At 36.7% G+C, this 21,463-nt stretch overlaps 1 pseudogene; it reads left to right on the plus strand.

Annotated features, from left to right (window-relative positions):
* Positions 1 to 1,333: 1,333 nt before the first annotated feature.
* LOC105506874 lies at positions 1,334 to 2,082 on the plus strand (annotated as a pseudogene).
* The last annotated feature ends 19,381 nt before the right edge of the window (positions 2,083 to 21,463 follow it).

Genomic DNA, 21,463 nt, shown 5'->3' on the forward strand with positions numbered 1-21,463 from the left:
ATGTTTACCTATGTAACAAACCTGCACATCCTGCACATGTACCCTGGAACTTAAAAATAAATAAAAGAAGTCTTATAAAATCATTTTTGTAAATGTAACAAAATTCCAACAATTAAAGATTTATTCTATTTATAAATTGTGCAGGATTGCATTTATCACTCATATTTGTAATTACTTATTTAAAAATTTGATTTTATTAAAGAATATCAACAATAATATATTTTATTTGCTTTTTGGACCTCAGGTGCAGAGAGCTCAGTTACTCCTATTTCTCATATTAGCAGGCTATGCAAGGCTCCATTCTTGTTTTATTTAATTTTTAAAATACTATTTTATGTTTGCTCGTTTGTCTCAATGTCCACACTCACTTCCTCCCACCATATATTACCACCATGGTACTTAGTATACTGTGGTATATCCTAATACATATTTGTATCCTTGACAAATATATTATCATTTGTTTTAATATTCATGAATGCTACTAATAGTATGCTATCATTCGTTCTTGTGTTTCCTCAGTTTTCTTTTCAATAATCACCCCCTTCCCACGTTTTTTTTGAGACAGGGTCTTGTTCTGTCACCCAGACTGAAGAGCAGTGGCATGATCTTGGCTCACTGCAACCTCCACCTCCTGGGCTCAAGCAATCCTCCTACCTTAGCCTGTAGAGTAGCTGGGACCACAGGCATGCGCCACCATGCATGGCATTTTTTTGGTTTTTTTTTTGTGCAGACGGGGTTTTTGCATGTTGCCCAGGCTGGTCTTGAACTCCTGGACTCAAGCGATTCTCCCGCCTTGGCCTCCCAAAATGCTGGGATGACGGGGGTGAGCGATCGTGCCCAGACTAATAATGCCTTTTTAAAATGTATTCTTAGACTCTATATACAACTAATTAATTGTTTCTTAGTGCTGCATAGTAGAGTTTATTCAACTTTAAAAAGAATCCACTTTTACTCATCTTTTCTAGAATGTCTACTACTTTCCTATTTATCAAAACATACCTATTTTTAATGGAATAATTTTTGGCTTTTGCCAGTCATTTTGAAAAAGCCTTCACAAGAGAATCATTAGGAAATAAAACCCAGCAAGTAATATATTGAAAACAGTCTACACGGTGGTTCTTCAATGTTTCTTTTCACACTCTCTGGAGTTAGCAGTGGGTGTTAGCAAGCCTGGATTCAATCCCCAAACTGTTTTCACAGTAGCTCTGATCTTTCATTAGTCACTTAATGTCTCTACACCTTGCTTACTTTTTCACTAATAAAATTTATAGCTGTGGTGGATCCTGCGCCTGGCCAGCCCCGCCTGGCCTTCCGTACGGCCCATCTGAACGCCATGCGTCTCTCCTCCTCCCCACCTCGTGACCGGCAGCAGCCCTCCAGCTTTGGCTCCGTGGATTGGTTCTCCCAGAGCAGCTGCTCCGGGCCGACCTACAACCCGAGGCCTGCGGACGTCTCCCCGGGAGCCTCCTTGGCCCGGGCCAGACATCCGGCACCCGGGAGCCCCCTCAGGCCGTCAGCATCAAGGAAGCTAGGTCCTCAAATCGGCCCGCGCCGGAGAGGACAGTGGCTGCCTTCACCACGGGGCAGGTCCACGCCTTGAAGGGCGTCTTCCGGCACTGCCTGGGCCCTCTGGAGCCGAAGAGGCTGGCCAGGGAGATGCAGCTCTCGGAAGTCCAGATAAAAACCTGCTTACAAAATCGCCGGATGAAACACAAATGGCAAATGCAGGACTCCCAGCTGCACAACCCCTTCTCGGGGTCTCTCTACGCGCCCCCGGCTTTCCACTCACCGTCTTCTGGCCTTGCCAATGGCCTGCAGCCGCTATGCCCTTGGGCACCCCTGCCCGGGCCCCAGGCTCTGATGCTGTCCTCTGGCTCCTTCTGGGGTCTCTGTCAAGTGGAACAAGAGACTCTGGCCTCTGCATGGGCTTCCTGCTATGGGCAGCCTCGGGCGTACCACCCCCCAAGACCAGGAAGTGGCGTGCATACGCTGGGACCAGCCCTGTCCAGGGGGCCCTGGGGCCTGTGTGTTCTTCTGGAGAAGTGGGGGTGGGGGGGATGCATTTTGAGGAAGCGCCTCTGACTCCATGACTCCCACACACGCTGTCTGTGGAGCTCGCACTGGGCGACTACCCGGAGGACTCAGCTGTTCTGTTTACATCGTTGCGGCACCTCTCACCCTGACCGACGCAAAGGTTCCGGAGATTGCTAGAGAATATATTTATTAATGCCACCTCTTCACTGAAAGTTACCAAAAGGGTCAGTGAACAGAGTCAAAGGCAGAAGTGGGCTTGTGGGTAGGGCTTTCAGCATATGATAAAAGGATATTTGTATTTTAAAAGTGTTGGAAAAACTGGTTTTCCAGTTGGAAAAAGTAAAGGTTGTAAGCTTTGTGTGTAAAAAAGAAAACGATGAAGGATTGGAAGGGAATGCAGGTGCCGTGTTTATAACCTTGTGGTTCGAGTTCCTCTTAACAAGGACTCCAAAGCTGGAAAACAGGAGGGAACAAAGGTGAAAATTAAGGCGGGGATGCTGGGGCCCTGCAGTGCGCTCTAAGCCGGGACTGTGCCCGCAGCCTGCTGGGGGCTGCTCTTCTTGGGCCAGGGAAAGTGGGGCAGCCGAGGACCTGCGGCTGTGCCTGGACTGAAGCCGTCCTGCATGTCCCCACCCTCCAGCATGTGCTCATCTGTCCCCTTCCTCGCAGCAGCCTCAGGACAAAACAGAATGACTCAAGGACAGCACTTCCTGCAGAAAGTCTGGAAGGGTCCAGAATGGGAGGCACGGAAGCCCCTCCTGGGGAGGACTCTCCCTCATTGATGGACCATTCTTGGTGCAGACTCCTGACTGCACGCACCGAACCGTAGACAAGCGGGCATCCATCCACGCCACCCTAGAGTCCCCAGGAGGCAGGCAGCGCGGGGCGCCCAGAGAGACGGGTTCAGCCTGTAGGACTGCGAGGCGACCTGTGAAACCGACCCAGGCATCCCAACAGGAACAAAAGCGTGGTCCTGTGGCCGTATCCACAGCAAGCTCCACTTTCCCCTTGCTCATTTCTGCATTGTTGGAAGTGTTTACAACCAGCATGTGCTTTTATAATACAACCTCAGGTAAGAATGGAAAAAAAATTATAGTTATATCATACCTCAAATATGTTTTTAAGTTCTACAAATTTAAGCTACTCTAGAATAGAGTAGTTAGAATAGTTAGAAAATGGAAATTTTTCTTAATTGTATTTCTAATATGAAGGGTACAAGAATTGTGGTAGGCTCTAACTGTTGGCATTAATGGCATTTTTCTTCACAGAAACATGGAAAAAACAACCAGTGTTAGATTTCTAGAATGATCAGACCTATGCATATGTACTTAATCGTATTAACCTTGTTGATAATGTTAAATGGTAACATAGAGTTAACCTTAGAACATCTCCTAACAATTGATACGTCTTTGAAACAATTATTTCTGAGGACAATACAGGTAATCTGCAGTAGCTGAAAGCAAATTTTGGAGTAAGGTAAATTTAAGTTTAAATCCTCATGTTGTCACTTAAAAATTATTCGACTGTTGACAGGTTATTAAATCTCTGTGTATTTTGTCACATGTGAAGTAAGGATAATGGAATCATTTTGTGTAAGTTAAAGAAAATGTGTAGTTATTTGTTGTTCAAAAACATACCATGAATCATTGGAAGGCAGGGACTGTGACCTACTTTCCTTTTCATCCTTTCATTTTAGAGTAATGCCTACTAAGGTACTTAATCCATGCTCTCTGAAAAATGAGCAAATTAATGAATCTCAATGTGTCTATTTCATGTCCTCATAAACATGCATGTTTAAATGCAATGAATCTTACTGCATAAGCACTGTTTGGTAGCTAGGCACTCATTAAACATTATTTCTACTTTCTCAAGGCATGTAGAACTGAATTGTAATCAATGATCAAACCATAAGTATTCTGTATCTTTAGTAAAGGCTGTGAATAAAGAGTAACATTACTTGTTCATTCATTTGAACATTTGTTGCATGAACACTTTGCATCAGATAATATACCAGCAAATGTACTAGTGTTGCTGTTGTTGTTTTGGACATTTGGAAATTTCTGTTTGTCTTCATTCAGATAAAGTATCTGGGTAGTAATTATTTTTTTCATATGAACATTTTAAAAACCTGTAGTAAAGGCCAATACCTTTTGCTCAAAGATACCTAAAATATATTACATGATAATAAAATAAATCAACTAGATCAATAAGTTTGGTATTGTTAATTTTAAAGTAACTTTATTTTATCATTGACATATGTAGTTTGACAAATTAAATGCAGTACCAAGCTTAAAATAAAAATACAGTGATGCTGTCCCATCATTCCCCAGTCTTCTCTATCATGGGGGCAAACACTTTTGAATCTTTCAATTGCTTAATTTGGCATTTATATATCTCCATAGTTTTACATAATATGTAAATATAGCTATTTTTATTTATAGATGTTAATTATTATCAAACTTCAAGTTTCAGCAGAAGTGCAGTGATGAATCAGTTTTAAATCTCTCTCTCCTAAAACCTGTAGATAAATATGGAGAAAATGCACACAAGTATGTGCGCATGCACACATACACACACACCACATGAAGAGTGCTTACAGTTATTACACTGATTCACTTCATCTTCTGGTAAGTTATAGATTAACTCTTTCATGATGCCAGTTCTATGTTTTTCCTCTTTCCAATGCCTGCTATTGTCATGAAAATTTTGGTTAAATCAATATTGAATAAACATCATGTATTCATCTGGAATAGTGCTATTTATGCCTGCTGCACACTTGTTACCTGGTACCCTCTCGTAATCACGATCCTGTAAGTTTTCTTTGAAATTTTCCTATATAATGTTGCCATTTCTTCCTCTTTCCTCACTTATTGGCTTATGTTATTAGAGGGTATCCTTTGGTTAATTACTGTAAAAAAAAAAGTGCATGGGAAGTATATTTTTGAGATATTTGATTGTCTGAAAATATTTTTATTTTCCTCTCACATGCTTTATTCATAGTTATACTACATTTTTAACACATTGCTCTGATGTCTTCTGTTGTTGTTGTTACTGTGTTACTATCGAGATGCCCAAAGCCGTTCTGATTGCAGATTCTTTGTACGTGATATTCATTTTTCCTTTCAGGAATCTCATAGAAACTTTTTTTTGTCTCTGCTGTTCTGAGATTTTATAATGACCTTATTTGGAATGAATGTATTTTCCTCAAGTCTGCTGGATACTCAATGGATACTTTCAAACTGAAAATTCATGTGTTCTAATTCTGGGAATTTTCTTGAAGTATTTGCTTATTTCCCCTCAAGCATTTTCTCCATTTTCTCTTTTTAAGATGCTTATTATTCAGCCATTAGGCTTCCTGAAACAGTGTGCTAATTTTCTACTTTCATTTTCTTTGTTTTTTTGCCCTACTCTTGGAGATTTGCCTGATTTTATCTTCCAACCCATCCACTGCTATTTTTATTTTTCCTGTTATGCTGTGTCAGGGGAGATATCATTTGGGGAGACAGAAATTATGCCCCTTTTGTGAATAAAGACAATTTAATAGAAAAAAATTGTTAACTACCTATAAGATTGTTGACTAGGTAACTGAAAGAGTAAAAAGAAAACTCATAAAGTTAGTAGCTATAAGAAGTGGCTACCAATCTTAGGACTAAAGGAATAAACACAAGATGTTGAACTAAAATCTGGAAATATACGAGAGGGGTCTACTCGGATCTCTGAGAAGTACTCAGTTGCTGTGGGTCTCTCTGAGTTCAGAGGAGGTCAATAACTGAATGAGGCCTTCAAGGAGGGGACGCTAGTGGACTAGTACTGATGTTTCTGATGGGGCAGGACATGGTGAAGCTAGTTTTGCCAGTGTTGGAAAAAAACTGCAAACTAGATTTGACTGCTGCTATTAGAAGAAAGAGCTGCTGCTGGGGTGAAGAAGTATTGTGGAAAAGCAAAAAGGAACAAGTAAACCATTTGTTCTTGCTCCAACCTCACAGTTGCCCTCTCATCCTCCTCGTAAAGAAGCCTAACAGGGTGCAGCTGGCAAAACAGACATGGGGTTTGCAAAGTCCCTGTTTCAACATCACAGAGCAGATTATGCAAGGATAGGCCTGGAGCTGAGAAATGACAACTTAAACACTCTTACTGTTTTCTGAACGTTTCTTTCTTTTTAATAACATTCTGGTTTGATGTCATAGGTGCAATATTTTCTCTTATCTCTCTGTAGGTATTGAAGTTTTCTTCTCCCCGTAGTTATACTTCTTTCCCTTTTTGTTCTTTGTTGTTTGTGTTTTTGTAATTTTTTGTCTTCTTCCTCTTTATCAATTTTTCCTCATTTATCATATTCTATGCCAGAAACTTTCTGGGAATACCTTGGCATCTACCTGTCTTATAACTGGAGAGACTAAAACTCTGAGTGTAAGCTTTATTTTAGATCAATCTGAATAAGGAGTTCTCAGGGAAATCATGGTGAGAGTATCTTTACGTTTTCCTTTTTGAGCTGGTTAATTCCTCAAAGGATTCTTCCAGTCTTGTGTCCGAACCATAACATTCTGCCAGTGAGCTCGGTAGGGAAAGAGTTCTATGATCTAATCATTCTAATAAATCAGCTACTACCCATCTGCCTGCTTACGTATTTTTCTTTTCCTTTATTTTTCTGTTTACCTCTCATTTAAAAAATCTATTTCCTTGGGTGTATATACCATGAAAATATCATCAATGTATTAAATGGTAATAATTGTAATATTACAGTGACAATTTATATTTTAACACAGATGTATTGTTATATTTGAGCTGCTTATTAATAATATACACAAAAATGATTTCAAGTGAAGCAATAATCATTTTTGGTCTAAAGAGTTTTTGTAACTATTCTTCTAACATCTTGTACTTCTTAATGGTCTTTAAAAATATTTGCAAAGTTTATTTTATACATTTTCAGGATAGCAAAATTATAATACCATTTGATACCATTCTCTTTATTTTTAAACACAAATTGCCTAAGACAGATATGTCTTATAAGAATTTTGTAAAATACTCAACAGAATCCTGAAATGCCTAAGGTTAGAGGATTTACTCTATTTAAAATTTGATTTAAAAAACAACAAAATAAAAACACTCTATAGTGTCACCTAACTTTCAAATTCTATACTGCTATGGAGAGTAAATTTTATTCAAGCCTCTGTGTCTACTGCAGGCAATCTCTGTGCATCACACAGGTTATGAAAATAAATGGCAGGAATTTTTTCTCAAGGAAGTCATCATTAACCATGACTGATACCTTAATAATGCTGTAGATACAGTTTAATTTGGAATTGAATTTCCATTATTTCTTCTGTAAGAAGTGAGCTATTATTATCAAGCAATATCAGAAACTCAAAAATCTCATTTGTATTTGTTTTTAAATCGATAAAATGTGGTTTTGGCATCTCAACACTTTAATATTAGATATCTATTTTGAGATTTAGCTAGTGAGAAATGTTATTGGAAAGCAGCACTGTTAGTATTAAATAAATTTGCATTCAGAATTGACCCTACAAAGATTCAGATAAATGTAAATTCTGAGTGTAAACATTATGCGCTCATTTCTTGGCTTGTATGCTCTTCTTATATGTCCAGACACATAATTTAAATTTCCCATTCCAGAGACAGTATTCAATATAATATCAAATAACTGATTATTGTAACTAGACATAATGTCTAATCTACAGCTATACAAAATAGCCATAATTATTTTAGCATAGTAATTAAAATAGATATTTATTAAACAGTAGGCATCAGACAATTGCTCAGATTTTATGTATTATTATTACATTTAATCATCACAACAAAATAGTGATGTTGATTATACTATTACCCCCAATTATACAGATGAGAAAAATAAAGGTTAGGGAGCTTTGATGTCTTGCCCAAAATGTATGCAGCTTGAAAATAGATAATGCAATACTGGAAAGCTTATTGTTGAGTTCACGATATAAAATAAATTTGCTATAGCAATATGTGTATACATGTATATGATAACATCTTGTCTTAATATCACTATTAGCAGAATCAACTTCCAATGATACCATCTGAGGTAGGCAAACCAATAAACTCACAAAGACATCCACATTCTCATCTCCAGAATCTGTGAGTATGTTAAATTATACTATAAAGGAAAATTAAGTTTGCAAATAGAAATAAGGTTGCTTATCAACTAACCTTGACATGGAGGAAATTACCTTGGATTATCTCTATGGGTTCAATGTAATCACAAGGATTATTTTAAATAGAAGAGGGAAGCAGAGGAGAAAGAGCCAGAGGGTAGCATGGGATAGACTTGGCCTAATAGTTCTGTATTTGAAAATGGAGTAAGAAGGCCGTAAGCCAAGGAATGCAGGTGGCCTCCAGAAGCTGAAAGAGGCAAGGAAATTGATTTCCCCTAGAGCTTCTAGATAGGAACACAGCCCTGCTGACATCTTGATTTAAGCCCAGTAAAACATGTTTAAGACTTCTGAAGTACATAACTGTAAGATAATAAATTTGTGTTGCTTTAAGCCAGTAAGTTTGTAGGGATGTTACAGCAGCAATAAAAACCTAATACATCATCTTAAAAAGGAACAATAAAGAACTAAAAAGTACTCAAGGACAAGCTTTCAAATTCAGTTTCAGTGCTGCCTTATGAAGAAGTCGGGCACTTTATACTAGTAAAAATGTGTTCTGCTTTTTTATATAGTTGGCACAGATTTTACATATATAGGATGCCCTAACAGACTTTGCTAAAGCTGTAATTGAGAAATAAGACATACAAACAAGTACTTTGCATTTAGCTTATTATCTAGCAGTTGTGTCACACTATTTGTGTATAATGGGAAAAGTGTTCTCTTAAAAATATTCTTCCAAATTTACTTTTTTTTTTTACTCAATCTATAGTAGAATTTCATTAAATCATGCTGTATTGTAAAGAACAATTATAAATTGTTTTTCCCATTCATCTGCCAGCAATTTCTACAATAATGCCCCATAACAAAATACCTCAAAACTCAGTGGCTTGCAATAACACATAATTTCTCCGCTTTATATCTAAATATTGGCCCGTGCTGTTTGGTTTCAAGCTGCTTGCATGTCTGTAGTATATTTGGAGGCCTCTGTCAGCTTCAGGCTCTAGGTTGAATTCAGGTTTTCTCCATGGGTCTTATTCTGAGCCTAGGATAAAGGGGCAGTGGATATCTAGGCAATATTTTTTCTCATGGTTGTAGTCATAAGCTCCCATATAGGTAGGAAGAAATTTATGAGGCCTCTGTAGTTCTTAATTGGAAACTCATACACTTCCATTTCTGCCTACTTTCCATTGTCCAAAACAAGTCATCTGGGCATGCCCAAAATCAATGGGCAGGGAAGTATACTCCTCCCTTGGAGATAGTAGAAGAGGAGGGAACAAATATTAATTGAACAATGATATAATGTACAATACCCTACATTTATAAAAATGGAGTTCAGCTAAAGTATGAATTATTTTTATGACTTTCTAAGTATTGATATTAATTATACTATCAATTAATTATCTAGTGGCAGATGTCTATTTAACCATAAAGAGTTTGAATATTATAGTGAACCAAGCCAAATTTTTATATATTGTGATTTTTGTTCAAAATTATTCCTTTTTTTTTTTTTGAGATGGAGTTTCACTTTGTCACCCAGGCTAGTGTGCAGTGGTATGATCTCGGCTCACTGCAACCTCGGCCTCCCAGGTTCAAGCTATTCTTCTGCCTCAGCTTCCTGAGTAGCTGGGATTACAGGTGCACATCACCACGCCTGGCTAATTTTTGTATTTTTTGTAGAGGTGGGGTTTCACCATATTGGCCAGGCTGGTCTCAGACTCCTGACCTCGTGATCTGCCCGCCTCAGCCTCCCAAAGTGTTGGGATTACAGGCGTGAGCCATCATACCTGGCCAAATCATTATTATTTTTTGGTTCAAAAAAAGCATCCCATGTGATTTATTACCTTGGGGGAGAACTATTATAAATGGAATGGAAATGGTCATTCATATTTGTATCTTAGTAAGGTTACACCTCTCCTGTAAAAGGCTAATAAGAAAAACAAGCTCGATTGCATTTAGAAATATGAAAATGAGAAACTCATCTTGGAAATGAAATATATTTTTTCAAGAAATTATTTTTTAAAACAACTTCCTGAGAATTCAGTATAATGGCCAATTACAGTCTTTGATAGTAGAGGAAGGTCTTAATTGTATCTTTGAACTGTAGAGAGTTTTGTGGGAATGTAACAAATAGTTTCTTTTCTATATGGGAACCAAATATGTCTATTTTAAGAAATTATGTTTAGTGCTTTTGAATATATATTAGTTTGGCCAGAACTCTGTAGTCTAAAATCGGCCACTCTGCTAACTGTTTTATAATGCTATCCAGCTGATTGGAAAAAAAGTAATAGTGTTGCTCATCAGCAATAATAAACATTAGAGATTACACTCTGTGATCTTGGTGATACTCTTAATATATAAAAATACTCGTGTTTGAATTTTTATCATATCCCGAGTAAAGAAACCATAACAATAGCATTTTATTATTTATTTTGTCTTTCATCAAATAAATTCAAACCAGTTTCCTTAGAAAGTGTTCATATTTTAAGTTCACCTTTGTTGTATCATTTAATTTTTTAAAAAATGTTGTGGGTACATAGTAAGTGTATATATTTATGGGGTACATGAGATATTTTGTGTTATATCAATTTTAAACATGATACTTTTGTTTAATCAATAGAAAGTTAAATATTACCTAATAAGACATGAACTCTCATGAGTTAGTAGGAAACTTATAGTCTAAAATCTAGCTCATCTGCACATTTACTCTTTATCCTTTCATAAGGAAAATTAAGTCAAGAGAATATATAACTTTCACTATAAAAATGTTTAAGAAATTTACAAATATATCTTCAAATAATTCAGGTTTTCTTACTTATTGAATTCTATGTGGATGCCCTTCTTTTACAAGTCCTGTCCACAGCCAACCCATAGACTTTTAGCTTTGGTACTCTCGCTGATTGGTCTCACCCATAATATAGTGAGTCCCCTTCTCAGTCTGCATACTTGATTCCTGCATTCATTCCCACTGGTTGACCAAAACTTTCCACCTCACTGATATGGTAGCAGGATCAAAGAGCATGCAAGTTCCAGCTAAGCATTTGTGTTAGATGCATATACATTATTTTAACTCATCCTCTTTACGACAGACATTACCTGAAATTTTTCTAGAATTAGAAGAAAAGTGAACCATCATTTAACAATTCTCTTCTCTCTCCTTTTTTACAAAATTATTTTATCCTATTTTTTAAAAATTATTTACTCAAACAAAGATTTTTGGTGGATTCTCTTCCTTAATTTACCCCTTAAGAACGAGTGCAGCCTAGTTATTTGTTTTACTCTTTATACATTTATTTCTATATATTTATCATGGAGAACTTTAATAAAATCCCAAACCTCAATCACCAAAACTTCATGCTAATAATTTCCAGACTTTAACCCTAAGTCAGGACTATCTCCAAAATTTTATCTATCTATTCATGCATCCATTAGATTGCACTATCCATACACACTGCAACTGAGCATTTTTCAAATTGACTTTTTGTGCCTCCTGCCTGCCTGCCTTCCTGCCTTCCTTCCTTCCTTCCTTCCTCCCTCCCTCCCTTCCTTCCTTCTTCACTCTGTTGCCTAGGCTGGAGTGCAGTGGTGTGATCGCCGCTCACTGCAACCTCTGCCTCCTGGGTTCAAGCAATTCTCCTGCCTCAGCCTCCTGAGTAGCTGGGACTACAGGCACATGCCACCACGCCCAGCTAATTTTTGTATTTTTAGTAGAGACGGGGTTTCACCATGTTGGCCAGTATGGTCTCAAACTCCTGACTTCAGGTGATCCACCTACCTCGGCCTCTCAAAGTGCTGGGATTACAGGGGTGAGCCACCACGCCCAACCCTCTTGTTTCATTTGTCCTTATTCCACTTAAAGCCATCACTATCTGCGCAGTCACCTCAGCTGAAGGCTTTGGACTCATCCTACACTCCTCCTTTTGTCTCACGCTCTACAAATTTCCACAGGTTGCTCCTCTATTTTTTAAATTGTTCAACCTTACAATCTGTACTTTGACTATTTTGCTTCAGACCACCAAGCAAGCCATTTAATTGTGCATTTTATCATGAGCTCAATTCAATATGTGACTCCATGGTAATGTAAGATATCTACTTTTTATTTTTAATTTTTCTGAATATGTAATAGTTGAACATATTTATGGGGCACATGTGATATTTTGATTCAAGCATAAAATGCATAATTATCACATGTGGTAATTGAAATATCCATTACCCCAAACACTTATCATTTTTTTGTGTTGGGAACACTCCAAATATTCTCTTCTAGCTATTTTGAAATATAAAATAAATTATTGCTAACTACAGTTGACCTATTGTGCTATCAAAAAGTAGCGCTTATACCTTTTATCTAACTGTATTTTTGTACCCATTAACCCACCCCTTTTTACTCCCCACTACCATTCCCAGTCTCTGATAACTACCAGTCTATTCACTACCTCCAAGAGGATCAATTCGTTTAGCTCCCATATATGAGTAAGAACATGATATTTGTCTTATTGTGTCTAGCTTATTTCACTTAATGTAATGTCCTCTGGTTCCATCTGTGTTGATACAAATGCCAGGATTTCATTCTTTTTTATGACTGAATAATATTTCATTGTGTATATATACAACATTTTCTTTATACATTCATGCATTGATAGATACTGAGGTTGATTCAGTATTTTGGAATGCATTTTGGTAGATCATTATAAAATGATAAAGGGTCAATTCAGCAAGAGGTTATAACAATTGTAAATACATGTATTTGCAACCAGTGTCAGAGCACTGAAACCTACAAAGCAAATATTAATAGATCTAGAGAAAGAGATATACTGTAATATAATGCTGGATAGCTTCTGTTTGCCAACTCCTGCCAGATCCACTCCACCTTCTCTGTTTTGCTCTATGCCCTGTGAGATGGACACTTATGGACTAGATCTACAGGGTTCTTGTCATCTGGTTTCTAGATGAGTTCTAATAGGAAACTCAGGAAGAAGACTGGAGCTGTGTAGGGAGTCAACCTTAGAATATTTATTAGCTAATTTCTCTCCTTACTGAATCTCCATGGATTGTCTTCATGTCTTTACCAAAGGCCACTGTTCCTATCAGGTGATTTTTTTTCCATATAGTTACTTCTTCTGGGAACACTTACTCCGTTTGCCCCTTCAGGTCTTACAATGATTACAGCTGGTGGCTGGTACAACCACGCTATCCTTTTTTGTTTCCAAATACTCTGTCAATGCCTTTATAAGTGGTTCATGTTTTAATACTTTCTAACATTTTGTTTGGGTGTGTCACCTGCTCCTTATTGGGACTTGGCTGATTAATCCTCTTACCATCCATGTGTCTCTGGCCAAGTTAGTTAATTTCAATAAGCCTTAATTTTCTCATTGCTAAAATACAAATATTAGTCTCTTCTTGACATGGTTTTCATGAATATTAAATAAGATTGTGTATTAAAGTGGTCAGTGTAATATCTAATATATAGGCCCAACCATATGAAACTGTAATTTTGGTAGGTCAGATAGTTGTATGTTAACAATTTTATGTGGTTCCAACTGAGTAAGTACAAGAAATTTTAAGTTGTATTATCAATACCTTCATTTCTCTTTCTCACCTGATTTACTATATAAACTTTCCAACTTACTCCTAATGCTGCCCTTAGCTTCTATATGTTTCTTAAATATGCCTGATTATTTCCTTCATTAGAAGTTCATGGAGTTCTCTCTGTCTCTCATGCATTCACCAAAGATGGGTGTCCTCCCTTTTTTCATGTGTCAGTTTGAATGCCACTTCCATAGAAAGGCCTTCATGAACTCTCCTACGTAACTCCCGCTTGGTATTTTTATTCTCAGAGATCCCTGTCTGTGCCTGCCAAAAATTTTGTAATTTGTAATGATTAATATTTGTTACTTTTTAATTGTTTATCCTTGTCCATTTATGTACAAAATCAAAGAAGGAACACTATTCTATTCACTCATTGTACAGTCAGCCATAAGGCAGTGCTTGGCTCTCCCTAAGTATCTGTTGAAAGTGTAAAAGAATAGTTACATAGAAAATAATAACGGAATATTTAAAAACATAGATATGATATGTCCTTTTTGACCTTGAAATTTTTCACTGGTTCCACCTAAGTACAACTATAAAAATAAAAAGTTTAGAATCAGGCCTTACCTCCTTCATTGGTTTATTCTTTCACCACACTCTTAAAAACACCTTTTGTTCACACTGTAATAAAGCATTTACAATATAAATCATATGTTTTAGTCACATATTGTTTTCTTCACTTATTGGCTTCTGAGTCTGAAGTGACTATCCTCCCTTCTATTCTTAGCTAAATTATGATTATCCTTTAAGACTGTTCAGGTATCCTCTCTTCAAGGTAGTGTTATGAATCTCTCAGTGTGATTTAGGTATTCCTCATTTTTGTTCTCTTAATAACTTGGCATACATTTTACTCCTGTCAAAACATGTTGCATTGTTTATTTGTATATTATTTTCTCTATATTTGAGTTATGTAAATATAATGGGCCATACTTAAGTTGTCAGCGAACCTCTATTTGTAGCACAATGCATAATAAAGTGTTGGCACTCCACATATAATACTGTTATAATACAAAAATATCTTCTAGGCTTTATATTAGCTGCTAAGGATTAACCATAGAAATGTAACCTATTCCCTTCCTACCTGGACAACAGAGTATGAGTGATGAATGACCTCTACCTGATTATCTTATAAACATACTTCTGATCTAGATTGCTTATTATAAAAAAAAATAAGCATGGTTGGTTGGAAAGTAGGGAGTAGTCAAGTGAGCATTTTTCTATTTGTGGAGTTAACAGTGCATAAAATGAAGGAGTCCCAAAACTCTAAAAAATTCATTTGTTAATCCAATAGTATAATTTTTCACAATTCACTAGAAAATAGAAAACTGACTATTTTTGGGCTATTCCAGAGAGAATAGTTTATCTGTATTCCCTGAGTCATTAGTATAGTTTGGTCCTAGGTAAGAACTATTATTAATGTGGGCCTGATTAAATAATTAAACCTTGTGTGGTAATACAGATGCTATACCTGAGAAAGAATACGGTAGATGGGAGTATTACTATATCATATTTTAAAGTGTCTACTTCAAGAGCCTAATTATAAAATAAGATAAAGAGAAGTTAGGATCGGAGGGCTTTCAGAGCACATAGGTGTCAGGAGGAAAAATAAAAGATAAGAGTGCTTGAAAAGAAGAACGTATATCTACAGACCTAGGATGTTAAAAAGAAATATTCAGGTCAATAGGTTGTGTGGGTTTGGGAGAGAGAAATAGTCATGAATATATTGTGGCAAGTGTCAGAGAATGATTCAATATGGCCTTGAAAATCACCCATAAGTACCTTGAAAATCACCCATAAGTACAAAACAGCATTGATGTTAAATCCCAGTGAGATTTCTCTGAATTGCAGATTACTCATTTTACTCCCGTGGCACTTGAAATGGTCAATTATTTTACTCCCCTTTGTCCCATTCTGAAAGATCTACTATAATGATTACAGTAAAGAAAGTGGGTGGATGGAACAGGGAAGGAATAATAAAGTCAGGAGAATAATTTAATGTTCTTATTCACTAATTGATTAAAGTTGGAAGTATAGCTTCACCCATCTGTCTTACACATATATTTTTTCTTCTTAATAATCTTATTAGATGAAGAAGAGTGTTATTATAGATTAGAAATGTCAGATTTCTGTTCTCTGTTCTCCACCTACATAGATGAAAAACAGCCTCTCTATATCTTTCAGTTGAAGCAGAATGTTAGGAAAATTTGGGTTTATAGCCAAAATGTGATTTCCATTTATTTCATTTATGTTAGGTATACAACACCTAGAAAATTGAGGTATAATGATTCTTAAAATGAATTTTAAAATTCTGTGACTTTCAGGTCACTGACCATAACCCTGAAGAGTGAAATTATGAGGACAGTTAGAGAGATAGCATATAGTATATGATGACCACTGTAATCTAAGGTCAAATCTTAAATTTAGATAATGGTATCAGAGAAATACATATAGGGATGGCATCAAATAAAAGTATTAATTGTTCAGAATTTCAGAACTTAATGTTTTAACTTTGTGGGTTTGCTTTCATCCTTGAAACATTATTGGCATTTAAAGTTTCTATTTTTTTGAGTGTGGGCTACCCTGTCTTTTGTCATAGTTTCAGTTTTATTCGTGTTTCAAATGAATATCTTTAATATATTTAAAAAGGCAATGTTACTTTTTTTCTTCCATAGACTAGATAAAGTAATGAAATATATTTGAGCTACAGATACACTGATATTTAAATTTTGTATTTTATAGATTGTGAAAAAAGTATATGCAAGTTCATATATCAAGATAGTGTATTCATTGAGAATAGTGAGGAAAAAAGCATCTTCTAAATATTGGCCATTACTATTATTATTAGGTTCTAAAACCTCTTTTCTCTGCTTTAATCAATGACCTACATATCTGTTTTGTTAGTTGAGAAACTTTAGTTTGCAAATGACACAGGTCCAATTCAAACTATTTTAAGCAATAAAGAAAATCAATGGCTTAGGTAACTAGAAAGCATAATTGCATTAGGCTAACTTTCTTTCTATTACTGCTTTCAGGCCTTCATCCTTCAGTGGTGACCTGGTTCTAAGGCTTCTGTAGATGGAAGTACAAGAACCATCAGTGATTCTAGGTTTCCCTCATTATTTGCAACACCAGTTCCATGAAAAGTCTCACAAAGGGCTCCAACTGGTTAGCTTTGGGTTGTGAGTCTATTTCCAAGCCAATCAATTTGCTTAGAGTTTAGGATGTCCTAATTGGCTAGGATCAGATTATGTAACCTCCCCTGGATCTTACAGGTCAGGTGAGCAACTGTTGAATCACCTGGACTGAGAATGGGAAATTGATGGCCCCCTCAACAAATTTTTAATAGATAAAACATTTCTGTCAGCTAATCTGTCAAAGTCCAAATATCTTTAAAAGTCATCTTATAAAAGACTTATTTCAGACAGAGATGCAAAACCTAGTATATGTGTATATAATTTGAGTACAGAGCAATAGTTTTTCCTTTCTTCCTTTACTTTTGTCCTTTAAAAGTTATGACGTTGAGAGAACTGTGCACTTGTCCTTTCTTTTCCCTTGGTCTTCTTTTGCACTCCTTCCTTCCTTCTTTTCATTCTCCTTTCCTTAAGTAATGTCTTGTTTGAGAAGATTTATTGTGAATTTCAGAGACAGGTATGTTATACCTATATGATATATGAAATAAAACAAGGCCAGGGGCGGTGGCTCACGCCTGTAATCCCAGCACTTTGGGAGGCCAAGGCAGGCAGATCACGAGGTCAGGAGTTTGAGACCAGCCTGACCAACATGGTGAAATCCTGTCTGTACTAAAATTACAACAATTAGCTGGGCATGGTGACGTGCACCTGTAATCCCATCTACTCAGGAGGCTGAGGCAGGAAAATCACTTGAACCTGGGAGGCAGAGGTTGCAGTGAGCCAACATCATGCCATTGCACTCCAGCCTGGGCAACAGACGAAACTCCGTTTCAAAAAAAGAAAGAAACAAACAAAAGAAAGGAAGGAAGGGAGTGAGGGAGGGAAAAATGCAGTCCAAGATAAAGTAAGATGGAGATTATTTCCTTAAGATAAAGGCAATTAGTAAGACTAGTTTTTAAAAATGTCTTAAAATCCTGAAAGGTAATATATTCCTATTCTAAAAGGTAATACATTCTGGATTCAAAGCATTCCATCAGTACAGTCAAAGAGGCAAACTAATAGTTATATGATTCAGAATGTACCTAAGAGGAAATTAAACAGTTCCTCAGAAGAAACACAGCTATTTCTGACTCAGACCAGACAGATATTTCTTTCAAGAGCCCTCATAAAAAGGATACCATATAAAGTAATGTAAATATTTTCAACATTCCTCTAGTAAATGCAGCTGTTGGATTCATGAAATATTTGGGTTAAACATCACTATAATAAATACAGCTATTACATTTATAGTAATAATTCTTAGAAGTACATCAATAGATATTAGTCATTAAATAGTCTACAAAAGCTGTCTACAAAGGGGTTGATAGAACATGGGTCAAAAATCATAAGAGGACTTAAAAAGACTGTGTTTTCTCTTAATGTCTATAGTAAGCTATTGCAGATTGTAACCATGGTAGTAATATTATCACATATGATTTTTGAAAAATTATTCCATTAGCTTTTGGAAGAAGATTGCAGGTTAACATTAGGGGTAAAATCATAATTTTATTAATCCAATAAAAAAGTGGAAAAGGAGGACTTCTTAAAGATGTTTTTGTACACTCAATTTCATTGCTTCTAGAATACTAGTCTCCTTCTTTCTAACTCCTTCTGATTCTTCTCTATCAGGGTCATCTGACTTATGACTTGTTTTCTAATTCTTTTACTTTCTCTCAAAAGTCAGGTCCTGTTCATCTGTGACGCTGCCTCACCTTGTGTATACACTTGTATATTAATATGTTCTGGTTTATCTATATTCCCCCCTTCAGAGATTGTATCTTTGACTTCTGTATGTATTAGCCAAGAGACATAATACACAATTACAAATAAATGAATGAACATGAAAATACATAGGGATAGAAAGCTAGTCACGTGAAGACTTGCTGAGCCTGTCAGTTTCCTATATTAATGAATTAAAAGCAGTAGAAAAATCCTTTTTTCTTTTTGAGACAGAGTCTCGCTCTGTTGCCCAGGCTGGAGTGCAGTGGCATGATATCGGCTCACTGCAACCTCCGCCTCCAGGGTTCAAGCAATTCTCCTGCCTCAGCCTCCCGAGTAGCTGGGACTACAGGCGCCTGCCACTACGACTGGCTAATTTTTGTATTTTTGGTAGAGACGGGGTTTCACTGTATTGGCCAGGCTGTTCTTGAACTCCTGACCTTGTGATCTGCCTGCGTCGGCCTCTCAAAGTGCTGGCATTACAGACGTGAGCCACCGCGCCCTGCCAGAAAAAATCCTTTAATGGTGGTATATGAGTGTGCAATTTGGACAAATGTAAACACGTAGGAATCATTTGCATAAACCACATCTTCTAAACTTGTTTCTTTTAAACATGTCTCATGGAAAACAACACAGTCAAAAATTTTCTGGAAAGACAACAGTAGCTCCATTTCATACTAAGAGATCAGGTATTTATTTTAAGTAGGGTATCTATCAAACAGTGTCAGAGAAAGCAAATTGTTTTCTAGCAATGAAAAAATAAATAACAGTAAACCTGTTCTCTGATCTCCAAGTCAAGCCACTAGTTTTTTCCCCTACCACCTCAGCTCACAGTTTTTTAAGCCAAGATAGCTTTCTCCTAGTACTCTATCTATCCGAAAGTCTTAACTTTCATCTGGCAATATCATTCTCATAATTGAGTGAATCAAGGTATAATGGAAAAATTAAGCAGAGCTTATTGCATGTACTTCTACATTTATTAATGTTTCTTTCATGTTTCCTTTCTTTAGGGGGTTAGTGGTGATAGTGATGGCATTTAAGGACATTTGGAGATGGGCTTATAATCCAGGTAGACAGTTATAACTGGACAGCTCATTTGTACCTGCTCAAGTGTCTCTAGTTGCATCACTTACAAAGACTACTGATTATAATGGTGAATGGAAGTGTTTTATATTTCTTAAGTGAAAAAATGACTTTGAGCAAGACAACCATCTACTTCTTAGAGACCACATTGATATCTGTCAACATCTATAGATTTCACCTTAAACTCTGCCAGTTTTCCAAGGATATTTGGTACTGGGTCTTAAGCAGACAGAGCAAAAGTGGTGAGATTTTGACATTGTCTTAAATTACAGTGCCAGTTTGGATATGAAATATTGTGTAGGAATACAAGAAAGCAAATGCAGGTGACATGGGGGAGAATATAATTTGTGAAAAGTTTATCACTGTTAACACATATCTCAAGGATAATTTATAATATTTGAGAATTGTATAAAATGATATACAAAATAATGCTATTGATATTGTAATCTGTAAATTTGGAAGTGAATAAGAACTTCATGCAAAAGGTGTTAGTCATCTGTTCTTACACATGGATTTTATTTTACACGTTACACATTAGTTAGTTTTTGAAAAACTGGATAATCAATGGGTGTTTTTTAATTTAATTACAGCTATCTTTTTTAACTTTAGAAGTTAAATATTTTGTTACACCTTTTTTTTCTCTCTTCAGTAAACAAAATCAACTGCTGAAAAACTTTGTCAAAGCAGTTGTTCACTTGGTACTGCTAGATCCAGTATATTACTAAGAAAAATCTTGTGCCTCTCTGTAGGTATTCTCTAGGTTAAATTCTGGGAGCAGGCAAAATGACTTTCCATTCAGGAGTGTGTTCTTGTGTTTTTTGTTTTTGTTTTTGTTTTTGTTTTGGTTTTGAGACAGAGTCTCACTCTGTTGCCCAGGCTGGAGTGCAGTGACACGATCTTGGCTCACTGCAACCTCCGCCTCCCAGGTTTAAGTGATTCTCCTGCTTCAGCCTCCCGAGTAGCTAGGATTACAGGCATGTACCACCACGCCCAGCTAATTTTTGTATTTTTAGTAGAGACGGGCTTTCGCCATATTGGCCAGGCTGGTCTCGAACTCCAGACCTCAGGTGATCGGCCCACTCCGGCCTCCCAAAGTGCTGGGATTACAGGCGTGAGCCACTGCGCCTGGCCCAGGATTATGTTCTTGTTAAGTGCTTTAATTTTCACCAGAAAATGCCAAACGTTCCCTCAGCTAGGTGGAGCCTTAAAGGGCATGGTTCTGCATCTCAGTGACAAAACAGAGTAGCTGTGCTCCTGAAGCTCTGTTGTGACTAACTTCAATTTCACTGCCATTTTTTTATATCTATAAAAAGCCACGCTGAGGAGCACGATATTTATGTAAATGTGTAGTATAGTTTGGATGTTTATACCCTCCAAATCTCAAGTTGAAATGTGATCCCCAATGTTGAACATGGGGCCTGGTGAGTGGCCTTTGGGTCCTGGGGGAATGTCCCTTATGTGTATGTCCTCACCTCATTATTAAACTGAAGGGAACACTTAGCAACAGGAATTTTTTTTTAAGGGCTGTTTTAAATCCCTGTATTGTGGATGCAAACAAAACAAAACCAAAGAGAGATGTGATAACATTTGCCCATCTTTCTTTTATTCACTTATTCCAATTCCTTCTGAAAATGGTAAAAATAACAGTATCAAATGGCAACAACAACAACACAAATAAAATAACAGATTTTGAGTACTTCTTATATTCCAGGCCCTGTTCTATGCTCAAAGCCCCAAGTA

The sequence above is a fragment of the Colobus angolensis genome, unplaced genomic scaffold, assembly GCF_000951035.1.
Source record: "Colobus angolensis palliatus isolate OR3802 unplaced genomic scaffold, Cang.pa_1.0 Scaffold140, whole genome shotgun sequence".
Taxonomy (NCBI): Eukaryota; Metazoa; Chordata; class Mammalia; order Primates; family Cercopithecidae; genus Colobus; species Colobus angolensis.